A 19149-nucleotide genomic window follows, 5' to 3' on the forward strand; every position below is an offset into this window, starting at 1 on the left:
TTTTATGAATGGGTTTTTGGTTTTTTTTTATGGATAAGATCTTGTTTGTAAACATGTATCTTTGTTGGAATCTCAGAGATGCAACATTTTCTATTTTTACTTATAATACTAATAAAAGCATTTTTTAAAAAAGGAAAGGCGGTATGTTGGCCCTATGTCTCTGTTGAAATAGATATACACTAGCTGGGCCGGGCACAGAGCATCTGCCCCTCTAGTTTGCTGGCCTGCCGCCACCGCCTGGCCCACCGCTGCCTCCTTTTTCGCCCGCCCACATCCACCTTCTTCTCCCCCCACCCACCTGCAGCCGCCTTCATCCTCTTCCCTGCCCCCCTCCCCCCTCCATTTTCTGGCTGCCAGCCGCCCATCCAGCTGCCCGTTGCGGCTGCCCACTGGTCGTGGCCCCTCCTGCCCACGGTTTTCTTCAGCCGGCCAGCTACCACCACTGCCGCCATATTCTTCCTCCCACCCGTCCCCGTCGCTATCGGCCGCTGCTCGCGAACTCTTGCGAGAGCTGCCACACATGGGTTTAGCAACTGGTATGTCTAAGAGAAATATATATAAAGAAGATATTTGATGTATTGATCAAATATCTATATGTGATTCATACTGCTTTGAGAACTTATTTTGTTGTTGTTGAAAAGCAGTATATATTTTAATAAGAATATATTTAATAATATGTTTCTGTATAACAACCCACCCCCAACAGATATACATACAATCCAAACAAATCGGAATCAAAATCCATTGGATTATTCCATGTGTGAGTATATTTATGGAAGCAACTTATCTTAAAAACCTGCAGGCCAATCACACTGCTTTCCTCCAGTGTACATGCTTATGCTGCACCTGCCTTGTAAATAAGAGTACAAGTTTTCAGAGCTGTGTGATGGGAATAGATGAAGAGTTCATCACCACATTGGCATGAGACACTGGGAGGAAGGAGGGGAGTACAGTGGACTCTGAAACGAAGATTATTTCACACTTCAGTGTTATGACTAATTCAGTTTTGAAATGAGTGATGATTTATAGTGTTTAGTGGCAATGAGGGATGGGCCAACAAGATACCCTGGAGGGCTTGTAAGTGACAGAAACCATCTCCCAGGGCTTCTGCATCACTAAAAGCTGACTATCAATAGGAAGACTTCAGTTACAAAGAGGAGGCATATTAAAAATAACTTGTTTTGCCTAGCAAGTGTTTTCTAAAATTAGGAACGGAAAGTCACTATGATTTGTAGAGCAGGAACAAGTCTGGGAACCAGGGAGTTGAACATGTGTAATTGGAAGTTATCAATACACCCCTCCCCTTTTTTTAAAATGAGGACTTCTCCACTCAGACCATATGTACCAAATCAAGTGCAGGTACAAGCCCCAAAGTGATTGCTAGATTTAAGTTCAAGCACTTCTCTTTGAAAATCCTGAATGGATTCAGGTCTTCCACTTATTTTCTGCATGTGGTTTGTTGCCACTGCCAGATCACCAAGAAATACTATTCATTGACTATTCATCTCAAACATCAACAAGATGAATTTTTCCCCACCACCCCTTTCTTGAAGCCTTCCCTGCTGTAGAACTAAGGGGTCAGGGTTGGCAAGCCCAGTCTGAGCAGATTCCAGAGAGAAAAATGGGGAGGGGGGAAACACACTCTCTTTTTTTCTTCTCCTTCCTCCTGTAAAGTGCAGGGAGGGGATTTCTTTTTCAAGAACAAAAAACTTCACAGCACCCATCTGCGCCCACCCCCGCACCCACCACTGATTCCTCACTCCTAATTCCCCACACTGACTGTTGGGGTTCTGAAAGCCAATTCCCTCTCTCTCCCTACACTCCTTTCCCTTGTTTTTTTTTCTTTTAGCTGACACTTTAACACTCCGTGTCACAACTGCTCTCAACAGCCCTATTTGGACATTATGTTGTACCTGTGTTCAGATGCCTGTACTATATACATGGGTTTTGTTTTTGTGTGAACGATTGTGCTTGCATTCATTTTAGAAGTGAAATGCAAGATACAGGAAGGAAATGCACTGCTGTACATGCATTTGGCATAAAATGTGAATAGCTGTACCTGTGTACACTGTACACAGATTGCACAACTGTTGAGCATAAAATGTGCATAGGGTTCATGTACTGAATTGACCTGAATCTATCTGATTTCTGGTTCCTTTAGGCCATTTTCCTTCCTCCTCTGGGTAGAAATGAGAGCTGCCCATAGATAACAATTGAGAAATCCAGGATGTTAGCAGAGCTATGACTGGACAGTGTCCCTTCCTCTCTTCAAACAAAAGTTAGTAGCAATGTTAGGAAAGGTAATGAGATGAACTACACTTGTATTTTTTCATCTCTGTGCTCTCAACATTCCACAACATCCTTAACTGTTCACAGGGGAATCTTGTGTTTGTTACATTAAACATACATCTGTATGCAGAGGGAATCCCCCAAGTATGTGGAAAACAATCTCCTACTTTGGACAGCCCCATTTTGACTGCACACTGATAGGCACTCGACCATTTGACTTTGCTATTAATATATATTATAATCAGGTAAGGTGCCATGCAAACGATTTGAAAAATGCATGCAGCTTCAGGGGGCAATTTGAATCAGGACTGCAGGATGGAGGCATTGGGTTAAATAGCCCCTTCCTAATGTTGCCAATTCTGTCTGAGATTATGCCTGGAGACATTGTCCCGATATTGCCTCCAATATTAAAATCTCCAGGGTTGCTTTTAATAGTCACCTGGAGATTGATGCTGACTCCTGGATACTCCAAATGAACTCTGTGCCTGCCTCTGCTCCATAGTCCTGATTTGGGCCCCTGTGGATACTCTTTAATTTAGTGCGGCGGAGGGGGGAACTCCAACAATGTATTTAGTATAGTTTGACCTTAAGTCTTGAAGTGTTTGCAACTGAGAATCAAACGATTACACACAGTCCTACTTTACAAACAACATGTAGTAGTTAGAATTTGAAGGTCTTTCCCAGGTCTTTTCCCAGGGCCTTTTCAGTGGTTGTACCCTGTTTATGAAACAGCCTCCCCAGTGAGGTTCGCCTGGCATCATCACTTTGTTCTTTTAGACACTTTTCTGTTCACTCTGGCCTTTTAAATTTGATTTTTAGATTTGATTTTTAAGACTGACTTTTTAAACGTTTTTAAATTCTTCTGTACTGTATTTTGTGTTTTTGTGTGTGTTGTGATTTTATGTGTTTTTACTCCATGTTTTAATACTGTCTGCCATCCGGAGAACAATTTGCTATGGGGAGGCTAACAAATAAACTATTTAATGTATTATTTATTATTATTAGTTATTTGTATGCATACAGCTATCTGCCACTGGAACATATACCCCTATGCATAGGTACTTTAGAATGGAAACTGAACATACATAGTATGAGCTCCATTTGAGAGGGGGAGATGACCAGGGCTGGCTCCAGGTTTCAGAGGCCCTTGGCAAATTGCCCTCTATGGACCCTCTTCTTCCTGAGTGGGCCCCAAGAGCGCTGCTCTGCCACAACCACACAAAGGCTATGGTCTCCGAGATCAGCAGCTCTCCAATCGGACCAACCCTTGATACCAGCCCTGCAATGACAAAACTCTAATTTCATCCCTTATATTGACAGTGCCTCTGCCTAATGTATGTACTTTAGCAATTATTAATCGACCAAAGCTTCTGCCCCTACTTAATTTGTGAACTCAGAAGTACTTTGCCCCAATGAATAAATGGCTTTGCTTATCGCATGATTGAAGCAAACATATTGCTGCTTTCATGAATGAGGTTGAAGTGTTACTTAAATCATGCACACACTTCTCAAGTTGGATCAAAGCACTGGGGACTTCTTGAATTAACCAATAACCCAATTCTGCCTGTTTCACTAGTCAAACAGTTCTAATGGGCTGAGCATATACAGTAGCAAAACACAAACACTTCGTGAGCAATTGTGGACTCCAAGGTATTTCTCCGTTCCTGCCCTGGTGTCTGAAACAGCACAACATAACAATCTTGTACAGCAATGCAAGGCTGGGCTCTTTGGTGTGGGGTATCCAGACCTTCACTGCATCTGAGCAAGGGAGTCGCAGCCTGTTTCATGAAGTCTTATGGCAGCAGAAGCTGGACTCACTGCAAGAATTAGTAGAAGATAACATATCTGGGCCAAACTTTATGTCTCTTTTCCTCTGCTGTTTTGCTTTTAAAATTCTTATTATTAATTAAAATCAGCCTCAGGCAGCTCTAAGTGTGGACGGAAGAGCAGCCGGGCAAGGATTGCTGAACCCTTTTTCTTCTTGTCATTGAACAATTCAAAATCTCCTCCAGCTGCTTTCTCCTCCATGTATGGTTTTGGGCAGACAAATGAAGGAAGGGAAAGGGTCAAGAAGCCCTCCCCAAGACTGATTTTAATTTTGAAAAGCCAATTAATTAATTAATAATTGTTTTGTTGGGGACAGACAGACTGGGGAGTAAAAACCTGCAACTGCATGCCACACTTAATTTGGCCCTCGGAGAGGCAAGCCCAAAGGGCTATGGGAAACACAGTGAGAGGGTTTGCTGGCAATAAAAAGCACAAGGGATTCACACTCCAGTTCCTATGCTGGGATTAGATTATAATCTTTTCCTGACAGAAATAGAATGTGTTCCTTCTTAGTGAACCCCAGAAAACCCTGCTGGTATTTCAAAGACCAAATCCCATAACACTACTCAGACAGTTCTTTCCCTTTTGGTTATGCCCGCTTGCATTTGGTAAAATCGTTTCCTATTCTGCATTTCCAAATCAGGACTTAGCTATACATTATAGGCAAAGCATGTGTAACGAAAACCTAATTGCTTATTCTAAGAAAAAGCAGCTCTGGGAAAGGACAGTTTGGAGCTAGGAATGTGCATGAACCTTTTATGGGCCTCCGAACAGGTTCAAGCACACAGTGGTTTGAGGGAGGGTGCACTTACCCCTCCCTCTGCTTTCCCCCCCACCGGCACCAAGTATTTCACCAGTCCTACGGGGCATCAGTGTACTTCCCTGCCACATCTTTGGCCAGAAGAGTCCAAAAGTAGTGGGTACGCATGCTCACAATGGGCGTGAGCACGGGGCGTGAGCACTCGCACATCCACTTGATGTGCGCACGGGCACTTGTGACGTGCGTGTGTCCGTACCCACCGGGCACACGCACGCCAGCTACTTCCATCCAATTCCAGCCAAAGAGCAAATGGGGTGGCAGGGAAGTACACTGCCACCCCATAGGACTTGGGAAATACTGGGCTTCTGCAGAGGGGAAGTGGAAGGAGGGGTAAGTGCACTCTCCCCTTAAAGTATGACCCCCTACCGCCATTGAGCCACCTGCGCATGGTTCCATGCACATCCCTATTTGGAGCAGAGAAGCAAGGAGTGTCTCTAACTCTTTCCATGCCCACAGGGTTTTCTGCTGCAAACACATTTGGAACCCTGCAAAGGGAACCCTTTTGGAAAGGAGGAACTGTAGCAGGAAAGCAACAGCTGGAGGCTTTACAGGCAGGGCTTTTAATATAAATCCACTCTGGATTGGAGTGTGCCAGTCCACATATTAGTTCCATTTACCCTTGTGCCTGATCCAGCAGGGCTGTTCTTATGTTTTTATGTCACCTCGCCTCCCATTCCCCACTCCTGAGGGACGCATTCCTCTCCAGAGACATCCATCACCAATTTCACTCCACACACGCTCCCTCCTGCTCCCTCTCTCAAATAACAACAAAAAGGTATCTCGCTGGTGATTGCTTGGAGAAAAAACCCAGAGCAAGCTGTAGGGACGCACACAGGAAAAAGATCACAGGGATTGTCGAGAGGATCTGACCCCATGTGTACTGTCCCATTTAATACCCAAATTAAACATTTGGTCAATCTGCTGCAAAGCAAATTCGCTCTTCAGATATCCCAGGGCATGAAGGCATGTGTGAATAACTCCCTGGAGTTTTGTTGCATGCACTATTTAATTATCTATCATGACATGTATACCTCCTTAAACAGCCAATTCTAGCTGGTGCAACTTAAGGCTAATTGCACGTAGTATTAAATACGGTCCTTAATCAGCCTTTATCTCCATGTGGAAGTGGGTAGAGGTGGCCAACCCTCAGAGCCCACGGCAGACCTTGATTTCGCCAGCAGATATAAGAGAGGTATGCAAAGCAGATGGCTCTTTCTAAGCTGGGGCATTAGTAAAGGTCTATGGGATGTTTAGGAAATGACCTAGAGGTGCTAAAGGCCAGGTTCAGGGCAGAAACAGCACAACATAAATGAATGACATCATTTAATGACACTGTTGTGCTTGTGGTGTATACTGGCCTGAGGGAAGTATACTGAGGGAAGTATATACTGGCCTGAGGGAGAGAAGTGGAAAGGAGAGATGAAGTCAGAAGTAGGAGCAGGAGAAACAGAGGGAACAGAGGTGGTCCTGGCCTGGATAATTTGGTACATGAGACAGAAAATCCAGAAAGTGGTAGAAATGACAACAATTGATACCTTTCTACATAGGAACATAGGAAGCTGGCATATGCTGAGTCAGACCATTGATCTATCTTGCTCAGTATTGTCTTCACAGACTGGCAGCGGCTTCTCCAAGGTTGCAGGCAGGAATCTCTCTCAGCCCTATTTTGGAGAAGCCAGGGAGGGAACTTGGAACCTTCCATCCATAGAATTCCAGACTTACTCTCATGGTAGGTCTGGCCCTGGAGTTGGCAACCCTCCTAAGGAAGAGACAAGGGGACTTGGACTGAGGGCAGAGATAACTTCAGATGTTGTATATTCAGCCCACCTTAAGAGATCCATAGTGCACCAAACTGCTCTGCAACAGGTGGAGCAATCTGCACCCCCATTGATGGAACCAGTCATGACAGCCACACAAATGTCCTGCACTGTAATGCTCTGTCTTACTGTGGCTTGCTGTGGAGAGCTGAGAGAATGTTTAAAAAACTCTCCTGCTCTGGATGTGAATTGGGACCCAACAATGCTGGTCCCAAACCAATCTCAGCCAAGCAATATATCTGGGGGCCAAAGTAGTACAGTGATTAGAGTGTTGGACTGGGACCAAGGAGGAGAGCTGGTCTTGTGATAGCAAGCATGGCTTGTCCACTTAGCTAAGCAGGGTCTGCCCTGGTTGCATATGAATGAGGGACTAGAAGTGTAAGCACTGTGAGATATTCCCCTCAGGGAATGGAGCCACTCTGGGAAGAGCAGAAGGTTTCAATTTCCTTCCCTGGCTTTTCCAAGATCGGGCTGAGAGAGATTCCTACCTGAAACCTTGGAGAAGCCACTGCCAGTCTGTGAGGACAATACTGCGCCAGATAGACCAATGGTCTGACTCAGTATATGGCAGCTTCCAATGTTCCTACGATTAGGGAGACCCAAGATAAAATTCCCATTTACTGGATGATTTTGGACTAGAAACATCAGAGGTTTATCTAGGGAAAATAGGGCCTAGGGCAAGCACTGAAATTGTGCCCCCTGTCAAAACATCTGACACCCATCTTTCAGATAACTTTACCATAATATCAGCTGGAAAATACAAGTCATGCTCGTTAATCTTTTAATATTTCAAAAATTATTTAGCAGTGGACGTAGCCAGACCAAAAAATGCTGGAAAACTAAAATTTCAGTATGCTGGGGCTCATGAAATAACCAAATGCTATGTGGAGGTGTACTTGGAAAACTAAACAGAATTGCCTGTCTAATTCTCTGCTATGCATTGTAGCATCACTATTACATAAGTTTTAAAAATAAATGGAGAATTGACTTTTCCCAGATACTCTGAAAATAATTAAAGGATATGCAGAGTAAACTGTGTCACTGCTTGGAATATATTCTAGTATTTCAGAAAGACAGTTAAAATGAGAGAAAGAGAGCAAGAAACTCCCAGTGGGCCTTAATACTAAGGATTTCACATTGATTCAAAGACAAACGCACCATTAATAGCCATATTATTAAGACATCACATTTAACTCACTTAACACAAGAAGCAAAGTAAGAGCAAATGAATACAATCCTAGCTCATAAACTTCAGCGCTGTATTCACAAGCCCTGATTCTCTGTACATAGTGCCAAACTAAATATGTGTACAGTGACTTATATTATATTAATTTTTTTAAAAAAATCTTTTACCTTGGGAGTAAATCTTTTACCCCTTGGGAGGCTTCCTAAAGGCCATGTGTTGGGGGTCTGCAAAGGTTCTCCCTCCCCCCACTGGCCTCTAGGGCCTCGCAGGGACCATTTGAGCATGTACAGTGGCCATTTTTAAAAATATTTTTTCTTTAAAAATGGCCACTGAAAACTAAATGGCCACTGGGCATGCTCAAATCACCTCTGTGAGGCCTGGCCTGGCCCAGGGCCTCACAGAGGCCATTTGATCATGCACAGTGGCCATTTTGGTTTTGGTGGCCATTTAAAAATTTTTTTAAATTTTATAAATGGCGCCCCCCTTCAAGTGGCGCCCGGGGCACGTGCCCTGCCTGCCCCACCCTAGATACACCCCTGAGTCACTCAACCTAACATACCTCACAGGGCTGTTGTGAGGATAAACATAGTCATGTACACTGCTCTGGACTCTTTGGAGGAAGAGGGGGATATGTTTTTAAAAGACAAATCTAATTTGGGCTCTAGACCTGGCTTCAGTTAACTCCCTAAATCTTATTTTTTATTTCTTGTTTACACAGTCAGACAGGTGTTATTGACTGGTTTGTTTTATCCAGACATCGAGTCCTTCCCAAGGACCTGGGATGGCTGAATTTTATCATCAATACTGTTGGTTATTATAGATATCGTCGCTTGCGACGATATCTATAATAACCAACAGTATTGATGATAAAATCCAGCCATCCCAGGTCCTTGGGAAGGACTCGATGTCTGGATAAAACAAACCAGTCAATAACACCTGTCTGACTGTGTAAACAACAAATAATAATTATAAATCTTATTTGCCTGTAAAATCCACCTGAACTCTGTTGAAAGCAAATTTCAAGAATAAAATTTAGCAATCTAGAACTCCACGTGGATTCTGGTACAAAATTATTAGCATACACAACACTACTCAAAGCTACTCAACAGCTGCATGTCAGTTCATGCAGACAAGTGGTTATAAGCTCTCCAACTGTCTGTCTGTCTGTCATGTATGCTTAGACCATTGTATAAGTTTGTGAAATTTTGAGAGTCCAACAATTAAAACACTACTATCAGATTAAAATATGGGGATTTTGTATCAGGAAGTGAATGAATGTGCATATAGAACAGTCACCAGTAATTGCTTGCAAACTTGTACTAGTACAGATTATGCATTCAAATGATTCCATAAACATACAATCAAAAGAAGATTGCGAAACAAGTGGAAGCTCATCCTTCCAGTAAATGATGATGTTATTACATTTGTATTCGCCCAAAGCAGTTTGAAATTAAATTCACATAAAATGCTCCGAGCGGTTCTGGTAGCTGCCCACCACTGTGGAACACCCTTCTCCTCCGGACGCTTGCCAAGGACTGAATGTCTTGCAGAAGCACTGAAAGACTTATATCTCTATTTAGGCAGACGCTTGGCTGTTAGGATTAGACAACCAACACGGAGAGTGTTATCTTAAAAACAAATGAATGAAATACATTTCATCTATTCATGAACAGCAGCCTTTGTTATTTGAGCACCATATATTTATACCGCAAGTGTGGAAAAGATAGTTAGCATTCAAGACTTTATATCTAGGGGTCCATGGGAGGTAAAGAAACCCTCACGGCCAATGGAAAGAAAGCTCTCTGATCTCATAGACAGTCTCATATTGCATACAAGGGAGACCAAGGGGATTTTCCTCCCCCCACCGCCCCGGGATGAAATTTATTCCACCTGGGCTGCTCCAGATATATTTCCCTCTATTGACAAAGATGTGACGTGTATTTCTCCAAAAATGAGATGGTTAATGCACCAAGCTCAAAACAGGAAGTTATACAAATTATTTAAGCTTGACGTCATATTTATGGCCATGTATATGTGAGTCATGGGAAGCTACCACATGCAGAAAGATCCAATACTGAAAGTCAACTAATATGACACCTTGAAGTTATAAAGTGACACACTGGTATCATTTGAGAAGCTTGGTTCCCATTGAAGGGCAGTGAATTCACATAGCCAAAATCCCTACCTATGATAGCTGATCTGTGATAGTGATGTCATGCTTAGATGGTTTTTACAATTCTCATGTAACAAATGTGAGTTACAAAAGTCACAAAAGTGAGGCTGACAATATCTTTAATGTACAAATAATGGCTAACATCCAGAGGAATGCAGCAGTGGTGCTGCTAACATTGTGCTAGTGGTGAGGCACAATTCCTGTTGATCTCCCCTTCCCTTTGAAGCTCATTGTGCCTGTGAAAAAATGTCAGTGAGGGTTCCACAGCCCTCAGGGACATATTTTCAATAGGCACAGTGGGCTGCAGAGGGAAGGGGAGATAAACGGAAATTGCTCCTCCCCTCAAAACTTGCATAGTATTGGCAGGGTGAATGCTGTGTTAATCTGGATGTCAGTCAATATTTATTTTTTCCATTTGGCTACATATGTACAAACATCATTTACATGGTGCTGTACTAGATTATTCCAATTGGTTTTTTAACAAATGGAGTGCTTTCCCTGAGGAGGAAAGATATAAGGTTTGGGATTCTTTATTGAGGTGATTAAGTGGGCGGGGGGGGGGGGAGAGACATGATAGATGCCCTCATCCAATGACACTGATTGGCAGAAGATTCAGGACAGAGAAAAGGAGGGACTTCTTAACACGGTGCATTATTAATTTATGGAATTCATTGCCTTAAGAAGTGGTGATGAGCACTAGCTGGATGGCATTAAAAAGGTATTAGAGAAAATAATGTATGGCAAGTCTATCAATGGCTCCTTATAATGGCTATATGCTACCTCCAGGTTCAGAAGCAGGAAAGGGCTGTTTGCCTACACAGAGGCATCTAGTTGGCCACATTCATTCATAAAAACAGCCCTGCTGGATCAGGCCCAAGGTCTTGCTAGTCCAGCAACCTGTTCCCCACAGTAACCCACTAGATGCCTCTAGAAGCCCACAGGCAAGGGTGAGGGCACACCCTCTCTCTTGTGGTTGCTCCCGTATCTGGTATTTAGAGGCATCTTGCCTTCAAGGACGGCGGTAGTCTATAGCCATCAGACTAGATGCCATTGATAAACGTGTCCTGCATGTCGAAGAAGGTGCTCTTTTATCTTTATAATTAAACCTTGAAAACATGCCCATGGGGATGCGTCCCGGCACCCAGCGGATTGGCTGGGCGGCAGGGGTTCACGCGCGGCAGGAGGCCGTTGAGCTGCTGCCGGGGGAAATGGCAGCAGTCACGGCAAGGAGGCGGCAGCGGCCCCAGCTGCAATGAGGAGGCAGTGGCGGCGGCCTGCGTGTCCGCTGGGGTCAGGACAGGAGGCGGCTGGGCCACCAGGAAGAGGCGGCAGCAGCTGAAGGTGATGGAGAAACTGGCAGGAGGCAGGAGAAACCGTGGGGTGGAGGAGAGAAGTGGGCCGGACTCTGACGCCTGCCGGAAGACAGAGACAGGGAGAAGGGGCTGAGAAGGGCGGGGGGGAGAGTCGAACTAGGGGTGCAGACACTATGTGTCCAGACATCAATATAAATGGCATATGTAATGTGAGGGCAGCTGTCTAGAAGACATTTTCCACTGTGGATTTAGTAAGCCATGGACAAATTTTTACCCTTGCTCTTAAACAGAATAACAAAAGTGTGTATCAACTGTCTGGCTCCCAAAACAGCATGCCTATGCAATTCAGTCATCTGGTTTGCTCATACAAACATGAGCTTTGCATGTAAAAACAGAGACATGTGTAAAGAATTAGATGGTCTCTGAGCATGGGGTCCTGGGATCTGCCTGCCATTTATAGGTATTTGCATCCAGGGCTATTTTTGAGAAATTCTAGCCAAGTTAGTTCGTTTTAGTTAAAGGATGAAAATATGCTTGAAAAAGTTGGATGGAATGTATTGGGTGGCTTTTGGATATCAATCTCATCTTCTCATCTGCCAACAGGAACAATGAAGTACACCCTCTTCTTTGTGTGGAGAATGAAAAGAATGGGTTGGGAGTGCAAATTCACTTTATACCATCTCAAAACTGTGTTTAGGAAATATTTACTAAAAACACTTCTAGAGGGCTCCAGAAAATGAGCCATGTGACAAGTTGCATAAGAGCATGAAGGAGCACCCGTGATGACCTACCATTCCAACTTCAGGTGAAGATTCCTTCTAACATATAATTTGTCCAAGGCTGGTTGTGAAACAAAACCTATATAAAGGAACAAAACAATCTAGCTTGTTAGCAAATGTTCACCCTGCCCAATATGCTGGATCACACTGTATCCACCTCCAATGCCTCAAAAGAAAGTGGCAGAAGAAGAAACTCAGAAGAAAGGGTAAGATATTATTTCCTGATGTCAGCGGACAATTGCTTTAGTACCAGAAACAGGGGTGTAACTACCATTAGGCAAGGGGAGACAGTTGTCTTGGGGCCCCACTGCCTTGAGGGGCCCCCCAAAGGCACATCACATGACTCTCCACTCACCTGTGTTGCACCCCCTATGAATTATGTTGAGTCTCTTGGAGATCGGCAGTAGCAGACAGTAAAAAAAGGGTTAACTTTTCTCCAGCCCTATTGGTTCTCTTGGTGTCTTGTGCTCCTCCCCTGCTTGGGAGAAAGAGAAAATCCAAGCCCCAATATTTATATGAGGGGGAGAAATCTTTTATAGGGGGGAAATTCTTGTTGCACCCCCTGTAATTTCCTGCTGGACCCACCCCTGTGAAGTAGATTCAATGTGAACTAGATATTCACCATATTCATAATGGGGATGTGAGTGTAAGTGCACTATATATTGTGAAGGGTGTTTGTGTGTGTATATCAGCGAGGGGCCCATTTTAAAATCTTGTCTCTGGGCCCACTCCAACTTTGCTACATTCCTGACCAGAAATCCTTGTCATACAAAACTTCATATACACCTTAAGAATGGTCTGAAAGTCCATGGATGTACCATATTTGCCTGAATCCAGGATGAGGTTTTCCCCAAGTTCTTTGTGTTTAGAAAGTGGGGGGTTGCCTTAAATGTGCATACCAGCAATCCCCACTGGGGAAGCCAGCTGTGATCAAGGGAACAGGAGGCGAGCGAGTTGCTCTGAGAGGCAGCGGCTGCAGCCCCACTGTAGAGGAGGAGCCAGCGCTGCTCCTTGCCACACCCCTGAGTCCTGGAGAGTGTGTGTGCATGCCTGAAAGCCTCTTCCTACCTACCACACATTCTTCTCAGGCGCCGTTAGCTGCCTCAGAGGGAGAAGGATTGTGCCTCCTTGTCATGCTGCCATAGAGGAGGAAATTGGGAGAGGCTCATAAGCACACTCAGGGGCACACCTAGACGATTTTGGTGCTCAGACCAGCCCTTCCATGAGGCCCCCCCCGCCATGAGGTGCCTCCCCCACCATAAGGCCCCCCCGTGCCTCGAGGCCTCCAAAACCAACTTTTGAGAGCCTCCTGCTGTGGCTGACATGCAATTTTTTAAAAAACCGAAGCCACCGTGTGACTGAGGGGTGGCTGCTGGGGTATGCGTGTGAGCCAAGTAGTCGACCTACTCCTGTCCGCTAGGAGTAGTGGCGGGGGGAGCAACCCCTGGGCACGTCCTCCCAGCCCAGCGGCTGGTGTGAACTGCACAGGTGCGCCTCATAGTTCACAACACCCGCTGGGCCGAGAGGACAAGTCCAGAAGTTGCTCCCCCCCCCCGATGCAATGGGGGGGGAGGAGGTTGACTACATGGCTCACCCCTCGGCAGCATGGTGGCTTTGATTTAAGAAAAATGGCACATAGGTTAGCTGTGGAGGGCAGGCGTGGGGTGGATGTAGGAGCCCCCCCCCCGGCCATTTGGAGCCCCCACCCCGGACCTTGGAAACCGTGGATGGGGGGCCTCAAAGTCTGGGGGTTAGAGCACTTCTGGGCACATTTACTTAAGAGGAAGTATTGCGCTCAGTGGGACTTACCCCTGTGTAAACAAAGAGAAGTTCAGGTTGCTGTGTGGAGGGACTTGGATTTAAAGGGTCAGAACAAAACTAAAAAGCTATTCAATAAAATCAATTGATTTCCACAAAGCAAAAGGTAATGTATCAAAAGGTAATGTTAGTCATAGGGACACTTCATTGAAAGGACGTTCCAAGAGGGATTTACTTCCAAGTAAGCAGCTAGAGAGCTTAGAGAAAGCACACTTTCACCAAGCTCTGCAGGCTGTGCTTACTCAGAAGTAACATGCTTTCTCAGACATTACCAGGGAATTAAGGGTTTGAATTCAAAGTAGGATGCCTGTTGTCTACTGCAGACACTCTTTCAGAGACAAGGAGGGTGGTGGACCTTTTCAAAGTAAGATGGCTTCAGTTTATTTTGTCCCGAGAAGGACAATTAGATTTGATCTCTCCTTCCCATGCTCTGATCTCTCTTCCCTGCAGAATTCCCTGCCCTGTCCCCTAACACCAGGAGGGTACATGGTGGAAGCTGTCTTTAGAATGCCTCTCAAAGGTGGTTTATCCACTGAATCTATAGTAGCTCTTTTAAAATAAAAAAGGAGACAGGCATTTGTGAACATATACACTCCCAGTGCACACAGGAAAACAGTGAGATGCCGCATGAGAAGTCCCGGTGCTTTATGTGCAGACTTATACCCAGGGCCAGATGGGAGGTACTGAGAGGGTGGTGGAATGTATGTGGGGAGGGAGCCATGTTTTGAGCAGAATGGGTACTTAAGGGTGGGAGTATTAACTGCTGCTGAGTGCGGCAGCTATATGTAATGAAAAAACATTGTGTGTCCAGTATAAGATTTTATTTTTAGAGGGGTGGGGTCACTTTAAATTCAGGGTCCTCTTCCTTTTCGATAAATACAGGCATAACCTTCTTTTTTTTAGGAGAGAGTCTTAAATTCAGAGTTGTCATAGATCCAGGTAAATATGGTAGTTCTGATGTTGAAACTAGCTCCAGATGCCTTAATGGGAGAGGAGACTTACGGAGGAGGAATTGCCTCCGAATAATAGAATTTTGGAGTTGGAAGAGAGCTTTGCTCAGTGCAGAGAACAGTGTAAGCTTCCCTGACAGATGGCCATCCAGCCACTGTTGGAGAACCTCCCATGAAGGAGAGCCTACGAGGCACACTGTTTTACAGTCAAGCTACTCTTGCTGTTTATAACTTCTTAACGTCTAGCCTAAATCTGCTTCCGTGTACTTTCTGCCTAATGGTTCTAGTCTTGCCCTCAGTAGCAACAGAGAACAAGTCCTCCTTCCATGTGACAGCCATTCCGACATTTCAAGAGGGCTGTCATATCACCCCTTAGTTTTCTCTTCTTGAGGTTAAACATAACCAGCTGCTTCAGCCATCCCTCACAGCATTTGGTTTCCTAGACCTGCGACCATCGTTGTTGCCCTCCTCTGACAATATCAGCAGCAAGCATGATAGGCTAATTGCTGTTGTACTGATCTGAAGACTGATCTGAAGTACTGGAGCTTCATTCTTTTCAAAAGGGTTCCATTAATTTATTGCTAACATTACTCACTGGAAATGTTTCAATAACTGCAAGGTTTCCACTTCACCTGTGGCAGTCCAATGTAGGCCAGATGTTATTACTGCTGGAAGGAGACAGAGCTCTATAGCCAAGCATCGCAGGACAAGGGGAATGCAGATGATTCCAGAATTCAGAGTAACTACATCTGTTTCTTAAACAGAGATAGTTGATGGCATGTCCTTTGTAAATGCAGCAACCATCATAATTCCCTTTCTGCAGCTTTTCTTCAGCTTGAAGTACAGTGTGTGCCAGCCAACTGGAAAAGAATCAGTAACATATCCATGGAATTTGTGTGAAGGCACTGCAGAACTAGACACTGATGTTACTACAAGACAGAACATACGTAAACAATCGTATGGGAAAATACAGCCAAAGCAAGCAAGCCAAAGCACAGTGCAGCTAAATTATCGCCTTCCAAATACTGTACGCGTTGACATTTTCCTGGGCATTAGGTCTGATTAAGTAAACATTGCAGAAAGAAAAACCCATAAGGGTCCGTTGAAAAAACATAAACCGTAGCACAGGGGTGCGCAACTCACGTCCCAGTGGGCCAGAAACAACCATGACACTGTATGGGGTGGGGGCGAAGTCAATTTTTAGTGCATTGATTATTGCAGTAAAATTAATTATACAGATAAATATTAAAGCAATTACTAATGAGTTGTGGGTCCTTCCCTCATCACAGGGGCCCACAGTTGTATTCTACCAAAGAAAACCTCAGGGCTCTGTGGGTGCCAGGAGTTGAAATCGATTTGACAGCACACTTTAGTGGCCAGAAACTAAGCCCTGTCCTTTCTCAGACAGTGGGCACCTTTCCAGCCCCACACAAATGCCAAATGTTGGGGCTCTTGCTGCTGGCTACCTGGGCCATCAAAAATGACCTTGTGGGTCAGATCTGGCTCCCGGGCCTTCTGTTGTGCATGGCTGCCATAGCATATATCCCCTGCTAACGTGGCAAGAGGCACCTGTTAAAGTGGTGATTCTCTTTATTTAGCAGGGGGAGAGTAACTGGCCCTATCTACCCCCAGCACAGTACCTCCAGTGACTGTTGCTGGTGTCTATCTCATGTTTCTTTTTAGACTGTGAACCCTTTGGGGACAGGGAGCCATCTTTCTTTCCTATTTATTTATTTATTTAGCTATGTAAACTGCCCTGAGCCATTTTTGGAAGGGCAGTATAGAAATTGAATAAATAATTTAATAATAATAATAATAATAATAATAATAATAATAATAATAATAATAAAAATATCCTCTCATGTGATGGAGCTGAAAATATTTTTGTCAGATAGCAGCTGTGGATGTCTTGGAATTAAATGGAACTATGAAGGAATACCATCACTACAAATGTAGATTAAGGAATGCCCTCTGTACATGAAAAGGAAAGAGGACTCTGTGATGAAGAACAATCATGCCATCTGCGAATTATGTTCCCTTGGCCTTTTCCCCTGCCAGTGCTGTTAGCTCACTAAATACAATCAGATAAGTCCCCGGGGTTTTGCTTCATGATTTGGAAGGAAAGTTCATTTTAATTAACTGAGATTGGCTTATATTAAGTGTCAGTATAGGCAAGAAGAATCCCAAAGCCAGCTAATGAACAATGCACGGATTATGCAGCTGGCTCAATGAGACAAGGAAGCGACATCACACAGAAGCGAGCCTAATCCTGCCTGGCTATTGGAGTAGGCAACACAAACCAATAGCCTGTCAGTCTAGTGGTAACAGAGGCAAGAGTGCAGACAGAGGGAAAGCTTGAGAAATAATTCCTAACTTCAATGTTTTTTTAGAGGGAGGAAAAACAATTTTGTGGGGGAGATATGGATTAATAGGTTTGTTGGGGGGGGGTTCAGTAAAATGTGGGGGGACTCCTCAAATGCTTGTGGGGGGTTGTACTTGTACACAATATTGCATAATCAAACTAATGCAGCAGGCAGTGGGGCTACCCATATGTTTGGGCACTTTTCAACAACATAAGTGTTATAGGAAGCTGCTGAAAGGCAACATCTCATACTGTGCGGGAGGAGGCAATGGTAAACCCCTCTTGTATTCTACCAAAGACAACCACAGGGCTCTGTGGGTGCCAGGAGTCAAAATCAACTTGACAGCACACTTTACCTTTAGGAAACAATACCTGCATTTGCTAGCTGTCAGTGTCTGGGATTATATTAAAATTGGATAAAAAGCAATATAAGCATAAGCAAATTGAGAACTGCGAAGAGATTATTAGTAGTCAACATGGATTTGTTAAGAACGTGCCAGACCAGTTTAGTTTCCTTGTTAGTTAATATAATGGGTAGGGGAAATGCAATAGACATAATTACTTTGATTCACAGGCTAGGCCAAACATGAGATTTCCATTGCTGGTGGCTATTAGTAAAGACTTTGCAGCACTTTTGCCCTGCTCTTAGCTGAGAAAAGAGATGTGTATTATTCCAGCGGCCCCCACCTCCCACCCTCCCTGCTCCTCATATCATGCCCATTATATGTAGGATAACTGCATTTAACTCAGTAAAGTTGAGATAGCTGCTGATACAAGCCCTCTTGGAATTCATTAACTGCCCTGATATGCTCGATTGCAGCTTTATGACATTTGAATGCCAATTACAAAGAAGTCACTTTCAAAATGGCCTCTTGTTGAATTTTCAGTGGTGAAGAGCTTTGAATTTTGCAGCAAACAGAATAGGGAATCTTTGGAGCATATTGTGCGGTGGGGGGAAAATCTTCACATTTGGAAAAGATGGGGGAGTCATTGGTGACCTATAAGAAAATTTCTTCTCCCAGTTGTCAGATTTTGTAATAATGATACTACTAGAACCTAGATGAGCTGTGAGCTCTCCTCTGACGGCTTCTTTTCCTCCTTTGTAGATGCAAATTATCCTCTGAGAACAGTGGCTTCCTCTTCAAGTATGTCCAAGAATGCTTCAGATAATCCTTACTCTTGAAGTTCTTGGGTGTCAGAAAAATCTCACCCATCAACTTCTCAGATGTCAACAGTAAGCAGCAGAAGAGTTCTGGCAGTGATCTGCTGATCCAAGGGTGATGTCATGATTGAGGCTCCCATAGCAAAAGATCTGCACCGTTTTGTTGTTGTTCAAGTGTTTGTTTATGTATTGTTCAGTCTTCATACTGTCTTTCATAAAGCATCCCAAGGTGGCTTGCAAACGTTTACAACAAAACTCCATAAAAATAATTTAAAATCTTAAAATCAGTTGTTATTTATTCGTTTGTTTGCTTGTTTAATTGACATATTTTTATATTGCTCAAAATTTACGTTTCTAGACGGTTTACAACAAAGAAAAATCAGAAAAAGTTAAAACAAAATGATAACAGAAAAAGTTTAAAACAGTAAAAACCATAACCCACCCCCCCCCCAAAAAAAACCACCACCATGAAAAAGACAATCAGAAGCAGGAGAGCTGAGAGACTTGGCAGCCCCTAGGGGGTAAAAATCTGAACAAATAAACAGGTCTTTAGTTGCTTTTTTAAAAAGCAGTCACAGATGTCAAATAGTGGACATTCACAGAGCCTGGGGGCAACAACAGAGAAAGCCCTGTCCCTTGTGCACGACAATTTA

At 44.0% G+C, this 19149-nt stretch overlaps 1 long non-coding RNA gene across 3 annotated transcripts in view; it reads left to right on the plus strand.

Moving 5' to 3' along the window:
• Positions 1–18774, plus strand: part of LOC128340838 (uncharacterized) — a 101872-nt gene extending 83098 nt beyond the window's left edge. For all 3 annotated transcript variants that reach the window (XR_008314008.1, XR_008314014.1, XR_008314010.1), the window contains exon 4: positions 18441–18774. This is a non-coding gene — a long non-coding RNA (uncharacterized LOC128340838). The remainder of the gene's footprint in view (positions 1–18440) is intronic.
• The last annotated feature ends 375 nt before the right edge of the window (positions 18775–19149 follow it).

The sequence above is a fragment of the Hemicordylus capensis genome, chromosome 1 (assembly GCF_027244095.1).
Source record: "Hemicordylus capensis ecotype Gifberg chromosome 1, rHemCap1.1.pri, whole genome shotgun sequence".
NCBI lineage: Eukaryota > Metazoa > Chordata > Lepidosauria > Squamata > Cordylidae > Hemicordylus > Hemicordylus capensis.